Source organism: Phoenix dactylifera, chromosome 13 (assembly GCF_051530095.1).
Source record: "Phoenix dactylifera cultivar Ajwa chromosome 13, Ajwa_hap1_PhDact_Kaust_v1.1, whole genome shotgun sequence".
In the NCBI taxonomy this organism is placed as follows: Eukaryota; Viridiplantae; Streptophyta; class Magnoliopsida; order Arecales; family Arecaceae; genus Phoenix; species Phoenix dactylifera.
Genome location: NC_143202.1, coordinates 6,868,181 through 6,888,893, shown reverse-complemented (window position 1 = coordinate 6,888,893; position 20,713 = coordinate 6,868,181). Strand labels below are relative to the sequence as shown.

The window sequence follows — 20,713 nt, the reverse complement described above, 5'->3', positions numbered from 1 at the left end:
AATATCACTTTCTTCTGAATTAATCACCAGAAATCTATTGACATTACTATTGGTTGCATAACCTATGAATATACCATCCACTGTTTTTGGTCCTATTTTCTTTCTTTTAAAATCAGGTATTTTCACTTTTGCTAAGCACCCCCACACTTTCAAATAGCCGAGATTCGGTTTTCTATGTTTCCAAACTTCATATGGAGTTAGATCATTATTTTTAGAGGAAATCCTATTAAGGATATAACAGGCTGAAACTAAAGCTTCCCCCCACAATTTCTCTAGTACTCCTGAGCTTATAAGCATGGAGTTAACCATATCCATTAAAGTCCTATTCTTCCTTTCTACTACTCCATTTGATTGGGGAGAATATGGTGCTGTCACTTCATGAATGATTCCATGATCTTCACAAAATTGAGTTATATCATTGGATGTATATTCACCTCCCCGATCTGATCTAAGGATTTTAATTTTCTTTTCCTATTGGTTCTCGCTTCGATCTTAAAAATTTTAAATTTGCTGAGCACCTCATTTTTGGTTTTAATTAGGTAGATGTAACAGAACTTGGATAGATCATCTATGAATGTCACAAAGTATCTATTACCTCTCCTAGAAGTTCTACCAGAGTCACAAACATCACTATGCATCAACTCTAATAGATCTGAATCCCTATTAATAGATTTAAAAGGCTTTCTAGGGAGTTTGGCTTCTACACAAATTTGACATTTCTCATGGTTCTTAAGATCACTTTTTGGTATTAGATTTAGGTTCATAAGTTGCTTAATTGAATTATAATTTACATAACCTAATCTCCCATGCCAAATAGAAGGAGGTTCTATATTCATAATCAAAAGATTTTCATTTATTGAAGGAGCTATTACATTCAACTTGAACAATCCTTCACTAAGGAATCATTTTCCAATAAACATTACACCATAAGAAATTACAACCTTATTGGACTCAAAAATAAGACGAAAGCCTTGCTGGACAAGTAAGGAACCACTAATGAGGTTTCTCCTAACAACTGGAACATGTTGGACGTCGTGCAGTGACAGGACTTTTCCAGAGGTAAGCTTTAAGTCCACACGTCCTACTCCTAGCACACGTGCCTCCGAGCTGTTTGCCATGATCACAGCTTCTCTACTTGAGATCTGGTAAGAAGAAAACCAGGAGCGATCCGAACAAATATGAATACCAGCTCCGGTATCAATCCACCAATCAAGTGCTTATAAAGTCATGTTAACTTCAGGAGTGAAGGAAACAGACCTGAAAGCTATCTCAGAGGAGCGAGCGTCGGAAGTCATCATGTTGACTCGAGCACTGGTTGTGTTTGGACCCTTCTTCTTAGATTGAAGAGATGCAGTCTTCTTATAGAAGCACTGGGGAGACAAATGGTTGGTCCGACCACACATAACAGAAACAAGCACCACCTTCCTCTTTCTCCTTCTTCTGCTCCTGGGATTGAATAGATTTCCCATTGTAGTGGTGGTTAGGGTTTCTAGGGTTGTAGAGTTTCTTTTTTGAAATTCTTATGGAAGGGTCGATTCAGATTTTTCTTAGGAGGGGCCTCTTAGGAGGGGTCATTCATAGGCTTTGAGTCCACCATCCTAAAATTATTGAAGTCGGAGGTCTTGAACCTCTTTACCCCAGCATCATCAAGACCATATTTGCTATCTAGGGTGTCCCAGAGTTCTTTGGCACTCTTGGCTGTGTAATAAATATCATACAGTCTCTCAGAAAGAGCATCTAGGATTCTATGGATACAATGATAATCTATCTCATCAGGTGTTCCAGAGGGTGTGCTAGTAGAGGCAGAATATTCAGTGTTGGAAGAGGTAGTTGGGTTGGACCCGTTATCAACTTCAGTAGTACTTTCACCTATGGCTGAGATTAACCCTAATGTGGTGAGCCAGAACCGCATTTGGTTCTGCCACCTCCTAAAGTTATGGCCATCAAATTTTTCCGGTTTGGCACTAAGGTGGTCACTAGTGTTTGAGGCTATGGGATCAGGGTTACAGAATAGAGACAGAAACCTAACTGAAGACAGAAAAAAAATCTATGTCAAAAGATTGCACTAATATTTATATTGAACTTTGGATGTTTAATTGATATATCCAAAAAACTAATAGTCAGATCAGCTCCAGATCGGTGGTGGAGCACTAGGTTCACTTAAGTACCAGCCTTTCTTAGGCACGTATGCTTTTTTGACAAGTTTTTCTTAGACACTATTAGTTAGTGGATATAGTCACTAGAAATCACACAAATTCAATTTTTAGAATAATCTAAGTGCAAACTTAAATTTGTTATTATGGATTAACTAACTTTTGAATTTTCCATTTGACCTTTCCGAATTAGTAACAATTGATTACTAAATTTAATTCTAGCAAAACAATTATTGTAATTGAAATCTAATTTGTCAATTCAATGAATTATATATATTAGAATTGATTTATTTTCTTATTAGAATAATTAATTACTAATTTTGTAGCAAATCAATTATTGTAATTAAGATGTCAATTCAATGAATTAAAAGATTTATTTCTTTATTAGAATAATTGATTGAGATCTAATAAGTCAATTCAATAAATTAATTATTATGTATCAACCAATTTCCGAATTTTTCGTTTAAATGGGATCTGGAATTTACTCCTTGAGGAGTCCAAATGAAGGTATAATAAACCTCTTGAAGGTTAACCAAATTATTACCTCTTTAGAATAATTTATTATTAATGATGTGCTAGCAAAAATAATTATTGCAATTAAAATCTAATATGCCATAATTGTAATAAAGAATTTAATGAATTATATATTACTAACAAAAAATAAAAAAATACTTCTTTGGATTGTTAGCAATATATTATCTAAATAAACAAATATATCTATAAATTCAATTAATGGAAAATCTTAAAGGGAATAATATACATGCATATTATTCGGCATCCAAATAATTCTATTTCAATGCAAAATAAATCTATTCTAGTACAAAATAAATCTATGCATTTAATAAATTTATATTATAGAATTTCAAATTCTACAAATCTACTAATATTAAATTAAAAATAAAAGTAGAAGAAAGTTGCCTGATTGAAGGCAGGTCGAAGCGCGTAGACGCTGTCCCAAAGAAGTATTTGCCCCTACGTACGAATCTTCCAGCAATCCTCCTCTGAGATACGACGACCCTACAACTTCGGCACGTCTCGGAAGAAGTCAAAGCGAACACGATCGGACTTGCAGATCCAGCAAAGAGCGGAATGAAAAGAATAAAATAAACTGAATAAATGTATAAAAATCAAAATCAAAAGTGGCTAAGAGGAAGAATTTCTCCAGAGTTTTTCTACTATTTTTCTGTAATTTTTCATCTTCGAAAAGAGATGAAATAGAGGGGTTTATATAGGGGTTTTTAACGGGGGCAAAATGGTCTTTTGCAGATGCGTTTTCAAACGCGTCCGCGTAACGCCCGCGGCCATTTCCTTTTTTTTCCTCAAATGCGCATGCGGGCGCTGGTTCTTTTAATTCCCAGCAAACGCCCGTTAGGCGTTTCCTTTTTTCTCAAACGCGCACGTGGCCCGAGAATTTGGCCGCGTGCGTATTTAAGTTTTTCCCAACAAAGCGGGTGTCTCCAAATCCTGCGGATGCATTTTGGGAGGAAAGCAAAATCATGAAGCTCCGGAACCGGACAATATTTGGTAGGGAAGTCCCATATTTTCTCTTCTCATGTGGCCCCCACGTGGGCACTCGGTGCCTCACGTGCTCCGCGGAGGCGGGGGCGTGACACCAATCGAGACAGCCACCTATGGGGCTATAGTGAACAAAAGCCTTGTTAATGGGAAGAGAGCTCCATGAGGAATAGATAGATGAAGAACAAAGTCAGAAGAACAGTCCTAGTGGGTCTTAGGGACGAGTAATAGAAATATTGGAGATGCCTTGCCTTGCACATGGCCAACAAAGCCAAACGGCAATGGTCCATCCCAACAGGACTTACTTTTTGTGTGGCCAGTAGGACCATAAGGTAGTGGTCTGTCCTAGTAGGAAGGACTTGCAAAGGGTGCAGATTCCTCAAACCACACAAGTATACTTTTTGAATTAGACATCTCAAAAAGGACAAAATCAACGGAGGGGCAGAAGGCCAAGACTCAAGGTCGAGTTTATACTCTTACCCAGCAAGATGCCATGGCTTCTAGCTCAGTGGTGATAAGTATGATAATTAATTTATTATGTGTCCTAATTAGTGTGTATACTTATTTCCTTAATGTTGTTTGTATTACATGCTTACTAATTTAGTTAGGAATAGAATTTATCTAAGACTTTGAGTTGTACAATATTATTTTGGTATCTTCTGCAAATGCATATGTCTTGCTTGATTTTGTGCTACCTACTCATTATACCTTCTAGTTTTGCTAAGAAAATGGTATCATGTCAGCACCTTCGGAGCACAAGTTGTATGTCTCTACTCAAATGGAGGTACTATAGTAGTTGATGCAATTTGCAAATCTTGTGTTGTGAGTACTGGAGAAAAAGAAGTTTTAGCAGACTTGATGATTTTGGATATTAAAGGATTTTCATGTCACCCTTGGAATGGATTTTGTTAGCTACATATCATGTCACAATAGATTGTTTTGCACGCAAGGTGAACTTACAAATTCCAAGCTAGCCAAAGTTTAGTTTTGCATGTAGTAGAATAAGCTTCCCCCTAAGAGTTATTTCAACATCACAAGCAAGAGGATGACTACTAAGGAAAGGGTGTACAAGGTACCTTACTATAGTGAGATACTCAGCAAAAATTTGAATTTGAAAGAAATCTCCATTATGAGAGAGTTTCCAGATGTCATTCTAGAAGATTTACTAAAGTTACCTCTAAATAGGTAGATAGATTTCTCTACCGATTTGGTGTCGGGTACTAGTCTAATCTCTAAGGTTCCATGCCGGATGGCTCTACCAAGTTAAAGGAGCTAAAGCCATTACAGGAACTATTGGATAAAGGCTTTATCAAACCCAACATATCACCTTGGGGCACTCTAGTGATATTTGTAAAGAATAAGGATCTACATTAACTATCGAAAACTCAACAAAGCAACTGTATGGAACAACTACCTTTTGCCAAAGGATAGATAAGTTGTTTGACCAACTATAAGGAGCACCGGACTTCTCCAAGATTAATCTTTGATCTGGCTACCAACAGTTGACAATTAAGGTTGAAGATGTACCAAAAATAGCTTTCCATACGAGATTTGGACATTATGAACAAGGTCTGCAGCCTCAGTACCGGATACCATATCGGTACCTTATTGGTTCGGTACCGTAAGAATTCTGTACCAAAATAGCTCTAACCATTTTTCTAAATTTTTATCACTCTGAGCCTCAGTACAGGTCGATACGCACCTCAGTACGGGGCAGTACACCTTAGTACGGGACAGTACGCCTCAGTTAAGGATGGTACGAAAATTATACTGACTTGAATTTGAATTTCATCCTAGTACTATACCAGTATGGTACGGTACACCCATACCAAGCAGTATGGGGTGGTATGCCAGACCATGATTATTAACTTTTAGTGATACTATTTGGTCTAGCGAATGCTCCTGTAGTATTTATGAACCTAGTGCATAGGGTATTCAGGCCATATTTTGGTTAGTTTGTATTGATCTTTATAGATGATATCCTGGTGTACTCTAAGAACCAGGAGCATGCAGATCTAAGAATATTGCTGCAAATCCTAAGGAAGAAAAATCTCTATGAAAAACTGAGGAAATATGAGTTTTGGCCGGACAGTATCTCCTTTTTTAGTTGTGATATCTAAGGATATGATTTCAGTAAACCCAAAAAAGGTGGAGGTGATAGTGGAAACGAGCGGACCTACTAATGCTTCATAGGTGCATAGCTTCCTAAGAGTAGATGGATATTGCAAAAGAAGGTTTTTCTCACATTGTCGTCCCTTTGACCTGTCTAACTCAAAAGTGAGCAAGTTTCGGTAAACTAAAGAGTGCAAATCAAGCATCCAAGAGCTAAAGAGGATATTGGTGTCGATCCTGATTTTGACTATCCTGTCAGGGATCAAGGGCTTCACCCATTTACATCCCCACCTTTCAGAAGGGACTAAGTTATGTGTTGATGCAGAACATGAAACTGATAGCATATGCTTCCAACAAGTTGTGGACTTAGTATAGGATCCTTAAAATTGCGGGGGTAGAACTTAAATGATTATTATCCTTTCAGATATTCTTATTGAATAATACATATACGCCTTGCTTCTGTAACCTCCACTATGATGAGTATGATATCTTGTTTGCTAAAAGTATATATAATAATATTTTGAGCAGTTCAAAGAAAAATGACCATGGTATATATGTAAGAATTGCTGAACCAGGTTGTACCTCTCAGTTCGAGCCAAACCGAGCCGACCCAGTCTCTGACCAGGTTGGTTTGCTTATAGAAAATAGTTTCAGCCCCTATAGGGCCAAAACCACAGTAACACCGGTATTGGATGCTTTTTGTTGAAGAGGATATTGTTGTTTAAGATGTCATGCAAGCACAGGTATATGAAGTGAAAAAAGAAAAATGCTGACATGATAAACTTCATGAAGTTAAGTGCCTTGTAATCAATGACCCAGAAAATGTGCACATTTTATTACAGGTGCTCAAAATTATGATATTATGACATTAAATAGAAGATGCCATTTTATATTAGAAGTGATTGAGTTCAATTGCTTTCTTTCAAATAATTTTACATGATAAGAGAAAGATTTGTTTATCCTTTCATAAAATGAAACTATATGTAGTTTATTAATGGGATTTGGCTCAAGCCCACAAAGGAGTCATCATCAATTACAACACAACTTTCCAATTGGAAACACCATGAAAAATGTTCGATGGGCAAAAACTAACTGAATGACTGGAAATCCTAGTTGATCATAACTAAACTGTAACAGAATTTTTAAGAAAGAGCAGCAACTCTAAATGAGCCCAAGATAGGATCTCTTTAAGGTACTTAAGGGTATCCTTTAAGGACTCATCTATATGAGTGTGAAATGAGGGTCACCATCTATGGGTATATGGACTGAACACAAAATCACTCATAAATCAAGATACTGATGCATGGCTTCTAACATGCACCCCTAACTAGAACTAATGGCAAGCCCGATACCATGTACAGCGCTGGCAAAAAGTTGTTATAAATGATCTAGTTCAAAAACTTTAGCTTACCATGGTTCCTATTAGATGGAAGTCAACCTACACTATAGGTTCAAGCCTGGAAGGCATCTTTACGCTGCATGGTAAACAATGCTAAAATCTCTTGTTGTTTTGATTTCCAGTTCTCTTTCAATTTTGTAAAATTTTCAATTATGTAGGGAATGTAATATCTCATTTAGAATGTTGAATACCATTTGACAATTGAAAGCATCTAGAGGTCTTTTAAAGTCGCAACGAGAGTTGATATCAGGCACAAATGCAAAATCTCTCTTTGGAGCCGCATCCATCCATAACCCTTTTGTTTTGTTGCTTTTATGGATTATCTTTTCTTTTAGATTCCAGATAGATTTTAACAAACAAAAGTTGGTTTCAAAAAGATGCTTCGCTTGAGATCCAACAAACAGAATCGTCCATTGGACACATTTTTAGAAATCTATATTGTGAGACCCACTCTTTCATGAAGAACAGTCTCATCTTTCTTCCCCCCCTCTCTGTAAGTGTTTATCTAAAGATAAATCTGAACAAAGAATGAGATCTCTCTTCTATTCTCTATCACGGTATTCTGCCAAAATAGAAAGCAAGGAACAAAGAATTTTCTCTTCCATTTTCTAAATATTTTTAGAAAGAATTCATGGATGACCAAAGACTATAGGTTTCGAGTATTCACAGACCATTGCTCGTGCACACAATGCTGGTTCATGTTGAGTCATGGCGTACCTCAAGAGTAGAAGAGCACATAAAACCTATGCACCACAAGGGGCTCAATCTGCTTCAACTTACAATATCAAAGACATGCATCCACTACCCAGGCCACATCTAAACCTTTTCTTTTCATTTATTTAGGACTCTACATCTCATTCTACCCTATAAAAGGAGCATTATAGGGAGTCAGTCCTTTCTGCTGCCAGGATTCAAAGAGGGATCAATCACTCCTGGTTCTCTAAGGAGCTCTCTTTTCTTCTCCCTTCCTTGTTGACAAATAGAGTTTGACACCAGGTCATAGTAAGACTTTGAGATTGTTGGTGCACCTCCAAGTTTAAGTTTAAGCATTGTTAGGGTTGTCCTATAATCTTGATTGGGACACTTTTCATGGAAAGGCAATGGTATTGGATCAAAAAGCTTATAGTGTTTGCTTTCATATTATGCATGGGATGTTCTAATTTGTTTTGGAAAGGATGCAAAATGTGTATGAGCAATGTAATTGCAGTTTTTCCATTGTAGAATCTTAATTCATCCTTCAAATGGCGGTGTGGCTTTTATATTTCATGAGCTATAGGTGGAAACTGATGTCAAGATTTTCAACAAAATTATAACAAATTAATAAGACAAAGTGTTGTTATATCAAAGTGTGAGGTCTAGGAGAGAACTAGATATGGTTTGCCATACCGGTCGGTACCGATCAGTACCAAACATATTGTACTGTACCAGTACCAAACTGGTATGTAATCTCGTACCTTTCCGACACTCAGTATGCCCCACTGTCTCGTACCATACCATGTACTGACACTGTAATAGGATGGTACCGGTACAGGATCCAGTCCTGAGATAGCGAACCTTGGAACTAGATAATAATATTATGCATCTAACTTGTGTTCCTATAATCTTAACTAAATTGTTTGTCAAAGCAAACACATATGCACTTCCAAAAGGTTATGAGAATGATAATAGCCAAGCATGTTACCGAGAAATATGGATACTCAATGCTCATTGATAAGCAAGGATTCAGGGGCTAGCCTATACCAATCCATGTCAGACCAGTACTAACACTATTGGATTACCCCCACATGCGTTGTGACGATCGCAGCAGAAAGACACGCGCGGGGTTGTTCATCTCATGAACTTTCTAGGGAACGTATATTTCAAAAAATTTCTAGAGTTCTCTAACTCTGATTTATGAAATCTAAAGAAAAGATTAAAATTAAAAGACTAGATTAATTTCAGAGCTATTACAATTCCTAATTGTATAGATTTTATAAAGATCTAATCTTTACCTTTAAGCGGGTAGAACTTCACCGCTATCTGATGATCGTAGAATTTCTGGTTCTCTTAAAGCCGCACAAGCGTCTGGCCTCTACAGGTATCCATACGGGGTATAGATTGCTCCAAGATCTCATCGGGGTGCTAGCTCCCTTGCAGAGATCACCTTTGATGGTTGAATTTTTCACTTTTGAATCAACTCTTTGACTCCTTTGAGAGAAAGAAGAAGGACGAAGAGGAGGAAGAAGAAGACGCTTCTTCTTCTTTTCCTTTTGCTCACGCCAAGGAGGGAGAGGGGAGAGAGGGAGGCGGCAACAAGAGGCTTCAATTTCACTTATGCTTCACGCCATGGCCCTTTAAATAGGCATCTCATGCCCATACAAATAATGAATAATTTCATAAATCAATCACTCCTTGATTCATCCTTCCAAAATCTGCAACATCCCTTAATTCTATCACATCCCTTACTTAAAAGAGATTAGAGAGAATCCAAGGGCACTCCTCATGCCATGTGGCAATCCGCGTGAAAGGGAAGGAGGGCTATCAGCCCTCCATGTGGCGTGGACCAAATAAGTATGTCTGCCCCTCCTTTTTTCATGCGTGTGAGAAGGAGGAGGGGCGGACACCCCTCCTTTCCTTCTTTGCTTCACACGCATGAAGGAAGATTCTATCCCTTCCTTCCATGCATTAGCCTCCTAATCCAATTAGGAATTACATGGTCCCACCTTATCAATTGAATTCTAATCCAATTAGAACCCAATATGTCCTTCATGATTCATATGAGTCCTAATCCAATTAAGATTCAAATTGGACTAAGTTCCTTATCTAATAAGGAGTTCTAATTAATTAGGCCTTCCCATCCTTATCTAATAAGATTAAGCCTATTTTAATTAGGTCCAATTAAATCAATTAAATTGCAATCCAATTGTAATTTCTTATTCTTTAACTCACTAATTCTTAGCGGGTTAAATCAATTGTCAATCAAATTGACAATCAATTTTAATTTCGATCCCAAATCGTAATCCAACCTTTGGAACGGTCAAAACCTCTAATGTGTGTGAACCCGTAGGTTCTATTCTGACTGGTAGTGAGATATACTATGATCTCCATCTCAATATCATTGAAACTCCTTTCAATGGGTTGAAACAATTTCAACTTTACTCTTAGGGTTCACTGATCACCAAGTGAATACCTTCGAATCTCACAATCCACTAGTGACACGTAGCAGCATATGGTGACAATCCAGCAGAACGGAAAGGATGAACCTCTAAGTGCAGTTAGCGTATGATACAGTACCTCTATCATGGATTCCGACATGACGGAGGTTATGGATAACTCGTCAAACCCCATTGTCTGTCTTATGTCAGATTTATTTGACTCAAGTTCGAGGTTGGAAAACTCTTTTTCCAGAAGTGCCCTGGCCAAGAACTTTCGAACTTAGTCTCATAAATCACATAGGATCACTCATAGTCTATCAAGATTGATAGATTCCTTCTAGATGCAACCCTAATCCGACAGTAAAACTATTGTAGCCAATCTGCATCACAAGAACCCTTAAGGCCCATGTTTATGTGCTCGTCAAACTACAGCAACCTCACCGTGATTAGCTGAGGCATCGCAGGTCTAAGTACTAGTCATACAACTGCAGCATCAAGTAAGTCACTGACGAGTGGATAGACATCCAAGTGACTTGTTACTTTGGTCACGCTTAGTACCCTTGTTCTCTAACAAGCACTTGCACAATCACCCCAGTGTCGCCACACTGTGGACTTAAGACTCGTCCATCAAGGAAAGTAATCTGTGCACTAATCTTATTGGATCGATCATCGTCCTTCGTAATGATCCATCAATTAGGAGCTATTCAGGAATTAACTATTAATTACACATGCCTTAAATTTTCAACTCTTAAGAATATGTGTTATCATTTTATTAATCCCTAGGACGATTCATGGACACATAATAACATGAATAAAGAAAATGCCTGATTTTATTAATTAATAAAAGATCAAATACAAATTTCATACCTCCAGAATAATTACAATGCGTCTGCCAAATTGGCTTTTAGGGCATACTCCTAACAATCTCCCACTTGCACTAAAGCCAATCAGACATATATCTAAGCCCCATCTTCTCAAGATATGCTTCTGTCTTTTGCTGACTTAGCTGCTTAGTGAATGGATCCGCCACGTTATCTATGGAGTCTACTCTCTGCACCTCTACATACTTCTTTTCGAGGTAGTCGCGTATCAAGTGATATCGTCGCTCTATGTGCTTGGACTTCTGGGGAGACCTCGGCTCCTTAGCCAGTGCTATGCGCCATTGTTGTCGCAGTAGAGTGTGATGGCATCTGATGACATCACGCCTAACTCTTCAATAAAACTTTTTGTATCAGAATGCTTTCTTTGCAGCTTCAGAGGTGGTAATGTACTCAGCTTCCATAGTAGAATCTGCAATGATTGGTTGTTTGGAATTCTTCCAATTTACCGAACCACCATTGCACAATGTAGACTTTCTATCATCAATGTCAGTCATAAAGTCTGAATCTGTGTATCGTTCTACCTTTAACTCTAATCCTCCTCCAAACACCAAAAACATATCCTTAGTTCTTCTCAAGTACTTAAGAATGTTCTTCATAGCTGTCCAGTGCTCTTCACATGGATTTGACTGATATCTGCTCGTGACACTCACAGCATATGCTATATCAGGTCGTGTACATAGCATAGCATACATAAGGCTCCCTATAACCAAAGCATAAGGGATTTTGTTCATGCATTGAATCTCTTCAGATGTGTTGGGGCACATCTTCTTGGAGAGATGAATCCCATGCCTAAGGGGTAGCAATCCCCTTTTAGAGTTTTCCATGTTGAACCTCTTCAGCACTTCCTTTATGTACATTTTCTATGACAGGCTAAGCATCCTTTTAGATCTATCTCTATAGACCTTAATTCCTAAAATGTAGGATGCTTCGCTAAGGTCTTTCATGGAGAATTTCTTAGACAACCATACCTTGACTGAAGTAAGCATAGAAATATCATTCCCAATTAGAAGGATATCATCCACGTACAATATGAGGAATACAATAGCCCTCCCACTAACCTTCTTATAAACACACGGTTCCTCTTCGTTCTTGATGAAATCAAACGATTTGATTACATCGTTGAAACGAGTGTTCCAACTCCGAGATGCTTGCTTTAGTCCATAGATGGACCTTTGCAGTTTGCAGACTTTGTGATCACCATCACTGGAAGTGAAACCCAAAGGCTGCTCCATATAGATATCTTCTTCAAGATATCCATTTAGAAAAGCAGTTTTCACATCCATCTGTCATATCTCATAATCATGATATGCTGCAATGGCAAGCAATGTTCGAATGGACTTCAGCATAGCTACAGGTGAAAAGATTTTCTGATAGTCAATGCCTTCGCGTGGACTATAACCTTTCGCCACTAGCCTTGCCTTATAGGTCTCTACCTGACCATCCGAACTTATTTTTCTTTTATAGATCCATTTACATCCAATAGGTACTATACCTTCTGGTCGATCTACTAAGGTTCATACTTGATTGGTATGCATGGAGTACATCTTTGACTTCATTGCTTTCAACTATTTTTCAGAATCGATGTCTAACATCACCTCGTTGTAGCTATTGGGATCTTTAGAATGATCCCTATTTCCCACGAGGAATACTTCCCCTACTTCCTCTGTAAGCATACCTAGGTAGCTTTCAGGAGGATGGAAAATTCTACTAGATCTATAAGGTGGAGGAGGTTCTACGTGTATTGGCTCAATGTGAATAGGTTCCATAGGTACAGTGGCTCGTTGTTCTTTAAAGACTTTCTCTTCGAGCTCAATTTTTCTCTCACTGCCTTTATCAAGGATAAACTATTTTTTCATAAAGACAGCATGTCGGCTCACAAACACTTTATGATCCTCTGGGACGTAAAAATTGTATCCTAATGTCTCCTTAGGATATCTTATAAAACGAGCACAAACTGTCCTAGTCTCAAACTTGTCCACCTGTTGTCGTTTGACGTGGGCCGGACATCCCCAAATCTTGAGATGACCAAGATTTGGTTTCTTACCATGCCATATCTCATACGGTATAGTAGGACAGACTTAGAGGAAACTCTATTCAATATATAAATTGCTGAAAGTAGGGCATCTCCCCAAAAGAATAAGGATAAATCAGTGAAGCTCATCATGGCCCTGACCATATCCAATAGGATCTGATTCCTCCTCTCTGACACTCCGTTGAACTGAGGTGTTCCAGAAGGGGTCCATTGTGAAACTATACCATTTTCTTTAAGATAATCACGGAATTCTCCACTAAAGTATTTGCCTCCTCGATCCGATCGAAGAACCTTAATAAGTTTTTCTGATTGTTTTTCTACTTCACATCTGAACTCTTTGAACTTTTCAAAAGTTTCAGACTCGTATCTCATAAGATACACATACCCATACCGAGAACAATCATCAGTAAATGTTATGAAGTAAGAATAACCTTCCCTAGCTTGCACATCGAATGGGCTGCACACATCAGTCTGTATTAGGATAAGTATTTCAGTGGACCTCTCCCCATATCCTACAAAGGGTAATTTGGCCATTTTTTCTTGAAGGCAGGATTCACAAATCGGATATGACTCGGAAGTCAATGAGTCTAGAAGCCCATGTCTCTCCAATTTGTTTATTCTGTCTTCTCCTATATAACCAAACCTAAGGTGCCACAAATACTTTTGATTTATCTCATCTCTAGATCTTTTAGACCCTATGGTACTCACTGTTTGCTCAGACACATTCACAGACACATCCAAATGTAAGTAATAAAGACTGTCAATCATAAAACCATGTGCAACCATTTTATTTCTCAAATAAACGGAACAGTAGTCTTTATTGAAATTGAATTCAAAATCTTCCTGTGCTAGACAAGATACCAAAATCAAGTTTCTGCTAGCAGCAAATACATAATAACAGTCCCTAAGTATCAAACTAAATCCAGATGGCAATTGCAGAGGGTAGGTGCCTACAGCAACAGCAACAACTCTTACTCCATTGCTAACCCGGAGGGTTATCGCACCTTCCGTAAGCCTTCTACTTTCCTTTAGACCCTGCATAGTCGTGCACATATGAGCACTAGAACCAGAATCTATAATCCAACTGGAAGTAGAAAAAACCATTAAATTAGTTTCAATTATGAGCATATCTGACATACCTTCAGAAGGTGTGTCACCCTTCTTGCCTTTTATGTTCCCCATGTAGATTAGATAGTTCTTCTTCCAATGGCCGTCTTCGTTGCAATGGAAACACTTTCCCTTGTCTGCAGCCTTTTGTTCTTTAGAACATCCTTCTTTAGCTTCTTCTCGGTCTTTTGCTTCTTTGCAGACTTTTTCTTCCAAGTAGACTTTCTCTTAGAAGTAGAAGTCAATTTGGCAGCGAGAACTGTGCCCCTTGAACTCATCAAGGCTCCCTCAGTTGTTACCAACATATTTAACAATTCTAGTTTGGTGCATTCAATCTTGTTCATGTGGTAGTTTACAATAAACTGCCCATATGAAGAAGGAAGGGATTGCAGAATCAAATTAGTTTGCAATTCATTATGCATGTTCATGCCGAGCTTCTCAAGCTCTTCCAAGTTCTTTATCATGGTCAGACCATAATCATGGACAGGCTGCCCTTCGCGCATCTTGGCCTTGAAGAGCCTCTTATATACTACAAACCGAGCTGTACGACTCTGCTCACTATACAACTCTTGCAGGTGATGCAATATGTCTCTAGCAGTCCTCATGTTCTCACGCTGGCATTGTAGTTCATTGGACATTGATGCCAAGATATAGCACCTAACTTTATTGTCCTCATCCATCCACCTAGCATGCGTCTCACGCTGCTCGGTACATGGACGATTTGGTAACATTGGGGCGTCATGGTCCAGTACATGCCCTAATTTCTCACAACTTAAGACAATTTTCAAGTTGCGGAGCCAATCTTTATAATTACGTCTGGTCAATTGGTTGCTCTCAAGGATGCGAGTCAAGGGATTAGAAGCTGACATTTTTATCTGCAGAGAGTAAAGATTCTAGTTAGAGTTTTGTACTTGAATTTGAATTTCTATTTGTTTTAGGAACTTTTAAAACAAACATCTCCCACTATTTTCTTGGATCTCTTACACTCCTCTAGTAGAGAAACGAAAACCTGCGATTATAGGTTTCAACGGTCCCACCAATTTACATGCCACCTCACCTAACAGTTATTGGAGACACATAAACGATGAGTGTACAACTTTTTGTACAATGCTTCTTAAGCAAGTTGTAGCCTACTTGATCTCCAAGTCATAAGAACCTCACCTAACAGTTATTGGTTCCGTTTCTTGGTTAAGTCAGACCCACCATAATTCCTGTAGAAGTAAAGTCATCATTGGGCCCTCACCTAACAATTATTGGTACCCAACCTCAGCTCTACTCCACAACATCTCATGTCAATAGAGAGGTCCAGCCTTTCGATGCAACTTGCCCACTGTGTCCAGCCGAGACAAATTAACGCTGGAAAGATCTTAGCAACTCTACTACGGTGGAAGACCTTAAGACTTAATATTAGGTAATCTAGTCTTAGTGATTCCAACCTTGAGCTATTCATAGGAGGTAATCGATCAATTGACCAGGTAAGCAGGTGGGAGGCTCCCCTTACTCTGAGAGTAAGATCCTAATTAAGTAACCAACTTTAATGCTTTCCTAGATACCAATTAGATCAATTTATCAAATATGGCTAGCTTAATGTATTGTTCACTCTCGACTGATTGAGGAGGTTTTAGACCTCAAAAGATTTACATCTAATGTAACAATCTATCCCAAACCAAATGTTATATAATTACATCTTATGCAAATGTCACATTGGTTCAAGTTTACATCCTATGTAAATATGAAACTCTTTCATATATTATGTGATTACATCTTATGTAAATGACATAATTGTTTCAGTTTACATCTTATGTAAATGTCCTATTGTTTAAGGATTTTATTTATATCTCATGCAAATAAATTCTTTTTAACTAATACATACATCTCATGCATACATTTTAAACGCATCCTCAAACAGGGGTCGACTCATGTATGCTTGAAGTCGACTCGAGTTGATATGGAGTCGACTCGGGTGGACTTCAATTAACCCGAGAGCTCCTGAGTCTCTTGGAGTCGACTCGCATATACTTAGGATCGACTCGAATAGAATTGGAGTCGACTCGAGTATGCTTGGAGTCGACCCAACTAGCCTTGGAGTCGACTCGAGTGTGTTTGGATCGACTCGGCTAGTCTTGGAGTCGACTCAAGTATGCTTCGGGTCGACTCGAATAGGATTGGAGTCGACTCGAGCATGCTTGGGGTCGACTCTTCTCACGTGAATCCTGAATTTTGATTCTATTAAATGCATCTCATGCATCTAATTTCCGATCTAAAAAATTTAGATATGCTATCAACTAAAATTGTGATCATGCAAGACATGTTTTAATTATTTGCAATCTCATTGTTTTAATTAAAACAACATGCAAGATCAAGATTTTATATTAAAAAAAATCTGCATTCTAAAATTTCAGCAAGCATATAAAAAATTCAGATCTAAATTAAATCCTAATCATGCCTATTAATCTTAATCTAAATCCCTTAAATGCGGCTCTGATACCACTGTCGGATTATCCCCGCACGCGTTGCAACGATCGCAGCGGAAAGACACACGCGGGGTTGTTCATCTCATGAACGTTCTAGGGAATGTAGATTTTCAAAATTTTCTATAGTTTTCTAACTCAGATTTATGAAATCTAAAGGGAGATTAAAATTAAAAGACTAGATTAATTTCAGATCTACTACAATTCCTAATTGTATAGAATTTATAAAGATCTAATCTTTACCTTTGAGCGGGTAGAACTTCACTGCTATCTGATGATCGTAGGATTTCTGGTTCTCTTGAAGCCGCACAAGCATTCGGCCTCTACAGGTATCCACACGAGGTACAGATCGCTCCAAGATCTCACCGGGGTGCTAGCTCCCTTGCAAAAGTCACCTTTGATGGCTGAATTTTCCTCTTTTGAATCAACTCTTTGACTTCTTTGAGAGGAAGAAAAAGGACGAAGAGGAGGAAGAAGAAGATGCTTCTTCTTTTTTTCCTTTTGCTCACGCCAAGGAGGGAGAGGGGAGAGGGAGGCGGCAGCAAGAGGCTTCAATTCCACTTATGATTCACGCCATGGCCCTTTAAATAGGCATCTCATGCCTATACAAATAAGGAGTAATTTCAGAAATCAATCACTCCTTGATTCATCCCTCCAAACTTTGCAACACCCCTTACTTAATTCTATCACATCCCTTACTTAAAAGAGATTAGAGAAAATCCAAAGGCACTCCTCATGCCATGTAGCAATCCACGTGAAAGGGAAGGAGGGCTATCAGCCCTCCATGTGGCGTGGACCAAATAAGTATGTTCGCCCCTCCTTTCTTCATGCGTGTGAGAAGGAGGAGCGGACGCCCCTCCTTCTTTGCTTCGCACACATGAAGGAAGGGAACCCTTCCTTCCATGCATTAGCCTCCTAATCTAATTAGGAATTACATGGTCCCACTTTATCAATTGAATTCTAATCCATTTAGAACCCAATGTGTCCTTCAAGTTGATTCATATGAGTTCTAATCCAATTAGGATTCAAATTGGACTAAGTTCCTTATCTAATAAGGAGTTCTAATTAATTAGGCCTTTCCATCCTTATCCAATAAGATTAAGCCTATTTTAATTAGGTCCAATTAAATCAATTAAATTGCAATCCAATTGCAATTTCTTCTTCTTTAACTCATTAACTTTTAGCGGGTTAAACCAAGAAAAGTGATATGTGCACTAATCTTATTGGATCGATCACCGTCCTTCGTGATGATCCATCGATCAGGAGCTATTTAGGAATTAACTATTAATTACACATGCCTTAAATTCTCAACTCTTGAGAATATGTGTTATCATTTTATTAATCCTTAGGACGATTCATGGACATATAATAACATGAATGAAGAAAATGCCTGATTTTATTAATTAATAAAAGACTAAATACAAATTTCATGCCTCCAGAATAATTACAATGCGTCTGCCAAATTGGCTTCTAGGGCATACTCCTAACAAACACTTGGCACTGGATAGGTACCAAGTATTGCCATCCTAGCCTATATCAACCAATGTCGATTCAAGTATTCAACAAGGGTTAGTTCGCCATATAAATGCGTACTTCCTTGTACAAGGCCAACCATACCGTACCAATGTCAAATGCATTACAGAATCTCGGTACACCAAACTAACCCACATACCGGACATACTAATATTGTACCAGCATGGTACTGGCATGGGGGTCCGGTACCAAGATTGTAAATGAGAACCTTAGTTGACACAACTCAGTATGGAACTAGAAGTTCTTTTATTCTTTTTTCTATACTTGGTAGATGGCATGGCATGTACAATACCAGCCACAAGCTAGCACCCTCAGTACCAAGGGCACTTAAATCCTAGTTAGTAGAATGTTATAGCTAGTTTTGTGACTAGGACTACTTGAACTAGTATATGTCTAATCATGTTCCAAATATGATGTTGCTGATTTTGGCTAGATTGACTGTCATTGATAGGCTACATTAAAGATGTCCACCGATGATCATGAATTGCCAATTGAGACCATACAATATTGTGAGATACTGTACAACTCAAGTAGGATATTCCCACAGTACAATGGTGCACACCATTTAATATATGTACTAAACCATATAATTGCAAACTTGTTGATATCAATATGGATCACCTCAATATACACTTTAAGCCAGTAAATAGCATTACAGGTTTGCCCTATGCTTAATATTATTAAACCCATGTAGATCATCTTCAAAACACACATTTTTATTAAGGTGGTCTGGAGCTCTTTCATTTGATATTTTTTCCTGCTTTTCCTTTTATGTAAGGTTTAAAATTTTGTTGAATGGATCAGATGCAACATTCTAAGAAAAACTCAACCAATACATGGAGGCCTATGCATAAGGCATTCATTCAATGGAAGGTGTCATAATGGACATTCTAAGAAGACCCAAAGTAAGCCCCATTTATATACTATCCTTTAGACTGGAATCTCTTTAAATTTTAAATGATCAAGATGCCCCAAGGCATTCCTTTGATGGCAGGTATCATGATGGACACATTTGAGTCCCAAAGTGAGGTCTTGATGTACATTAGCATTATAGTTTAACATATTCTTTATATTAGAATCTCTTTGAACTTTTCAATAAAAGATGCCCCAATTTTGAGTGAAAGCAAACATTGTTGCAGTTTTCTTTTCTCTTATGAAGCAATGAATTTTAGATTCTATCTTGTAAAGTATGTAGCAGATTTTAGAAATAGAGTCAAATGAAGTAAATAGCTATGTTATTAGTCAACTCATTTTATTCATTCAATTCATGGTTTCTTGTGATTATGTAGTCTCAAATAAAATTATAGATGAAAGGGAAAATTTAACCTATTACAGAAGAGATTTACTTGTTTTTGGTGTTCCTTGAGCCCTTCAAAATCATAAAAAGCAAGGACCAAATTGAAAAACTTCAAATAACAAAAACATACATGTAGAAGCAGGTAAATGGCACCCGCTAAGTTCTATGCTGATCTTGTAATTGTGTAGATCCCTAGAACTCATGTAACTGTTCAGTGCACAGCATGTGTTGCTAAACTTCACCTAGAACCCATGTAAATGCAGCACATCTCCAAAGTTGATAGTAAAGATGTTAGTTGGAACTAAATAACACAGTAACATCAGCTAACACCAAGGGAAAATAAGTTTTAACTCATATACAACAGACCTAATATTTCAACTTGCTTATCAGATTAAGATATTTTGAAGTTCTTCATTGTGTGTAAAATGGTTTAGATATCTTAAAGCAAACACAAAATGATAAAATTCACATAGTCCAAAGTGGTTTACAACAGTTAAAGAAACGTTTCTAACAAACTCCAAAGAAAAAATTTTGGTTTCATTAAACAGCTTTAGATTCACGACAATCAAAAGTCAATCCATAATATCATGAAATAGAAACCAAACATTTAACAATTGGTCAGAGTTTGTTGCTTATGTCAAAATGCTTACCCGCATAATAGAAACCTACAGAACAATTTCTTGAACATATTACATTACAAAAGTTCTTTCTCAATCCACAATCATATAATCCTCTCGCCAAAATAACCATAATATTTTATTGTTACTTTCATTTTTATTAAACCGTCATGAAATTTCTTAGTTTCACATTAATTCACTTATTGGTTTCATACTGCCCTAGACCTTTTTGGCAACATTGAGATTATTTGTTGGTTTCCATACATATGTGAAATTGGTTCCTGCACAGCAATAACCTATGTAAAGGTTACCTGTATACATGACATTAGAAAATGACCAAACTTGATCCACATTCCTGCAGGCAGACATCAATATTTGTTGGAACTCCAGCTATTTTTCTATTATATGTAAAATTATGGGTCTTTTATGATATTTCTTAATTTCATTCCAATTCATATTATG

General features: G+C 37.7%; 1 protein-coding gene across 3 annotated transcripts in view; it reads right to left on the bottom strand.

Moving 5' to 3' along the window:
• The window catches only part of LOC103713914 (WRKY transcription factor SUSIBA2-like), a 54,024-nt gene that overhangs the window by 21,801 nt on the left and 11,510 nt on the right, over window positions 1-20,713 (bottom strand). The gene's annotated exons all lie outside the window — the stretch shown is intronic.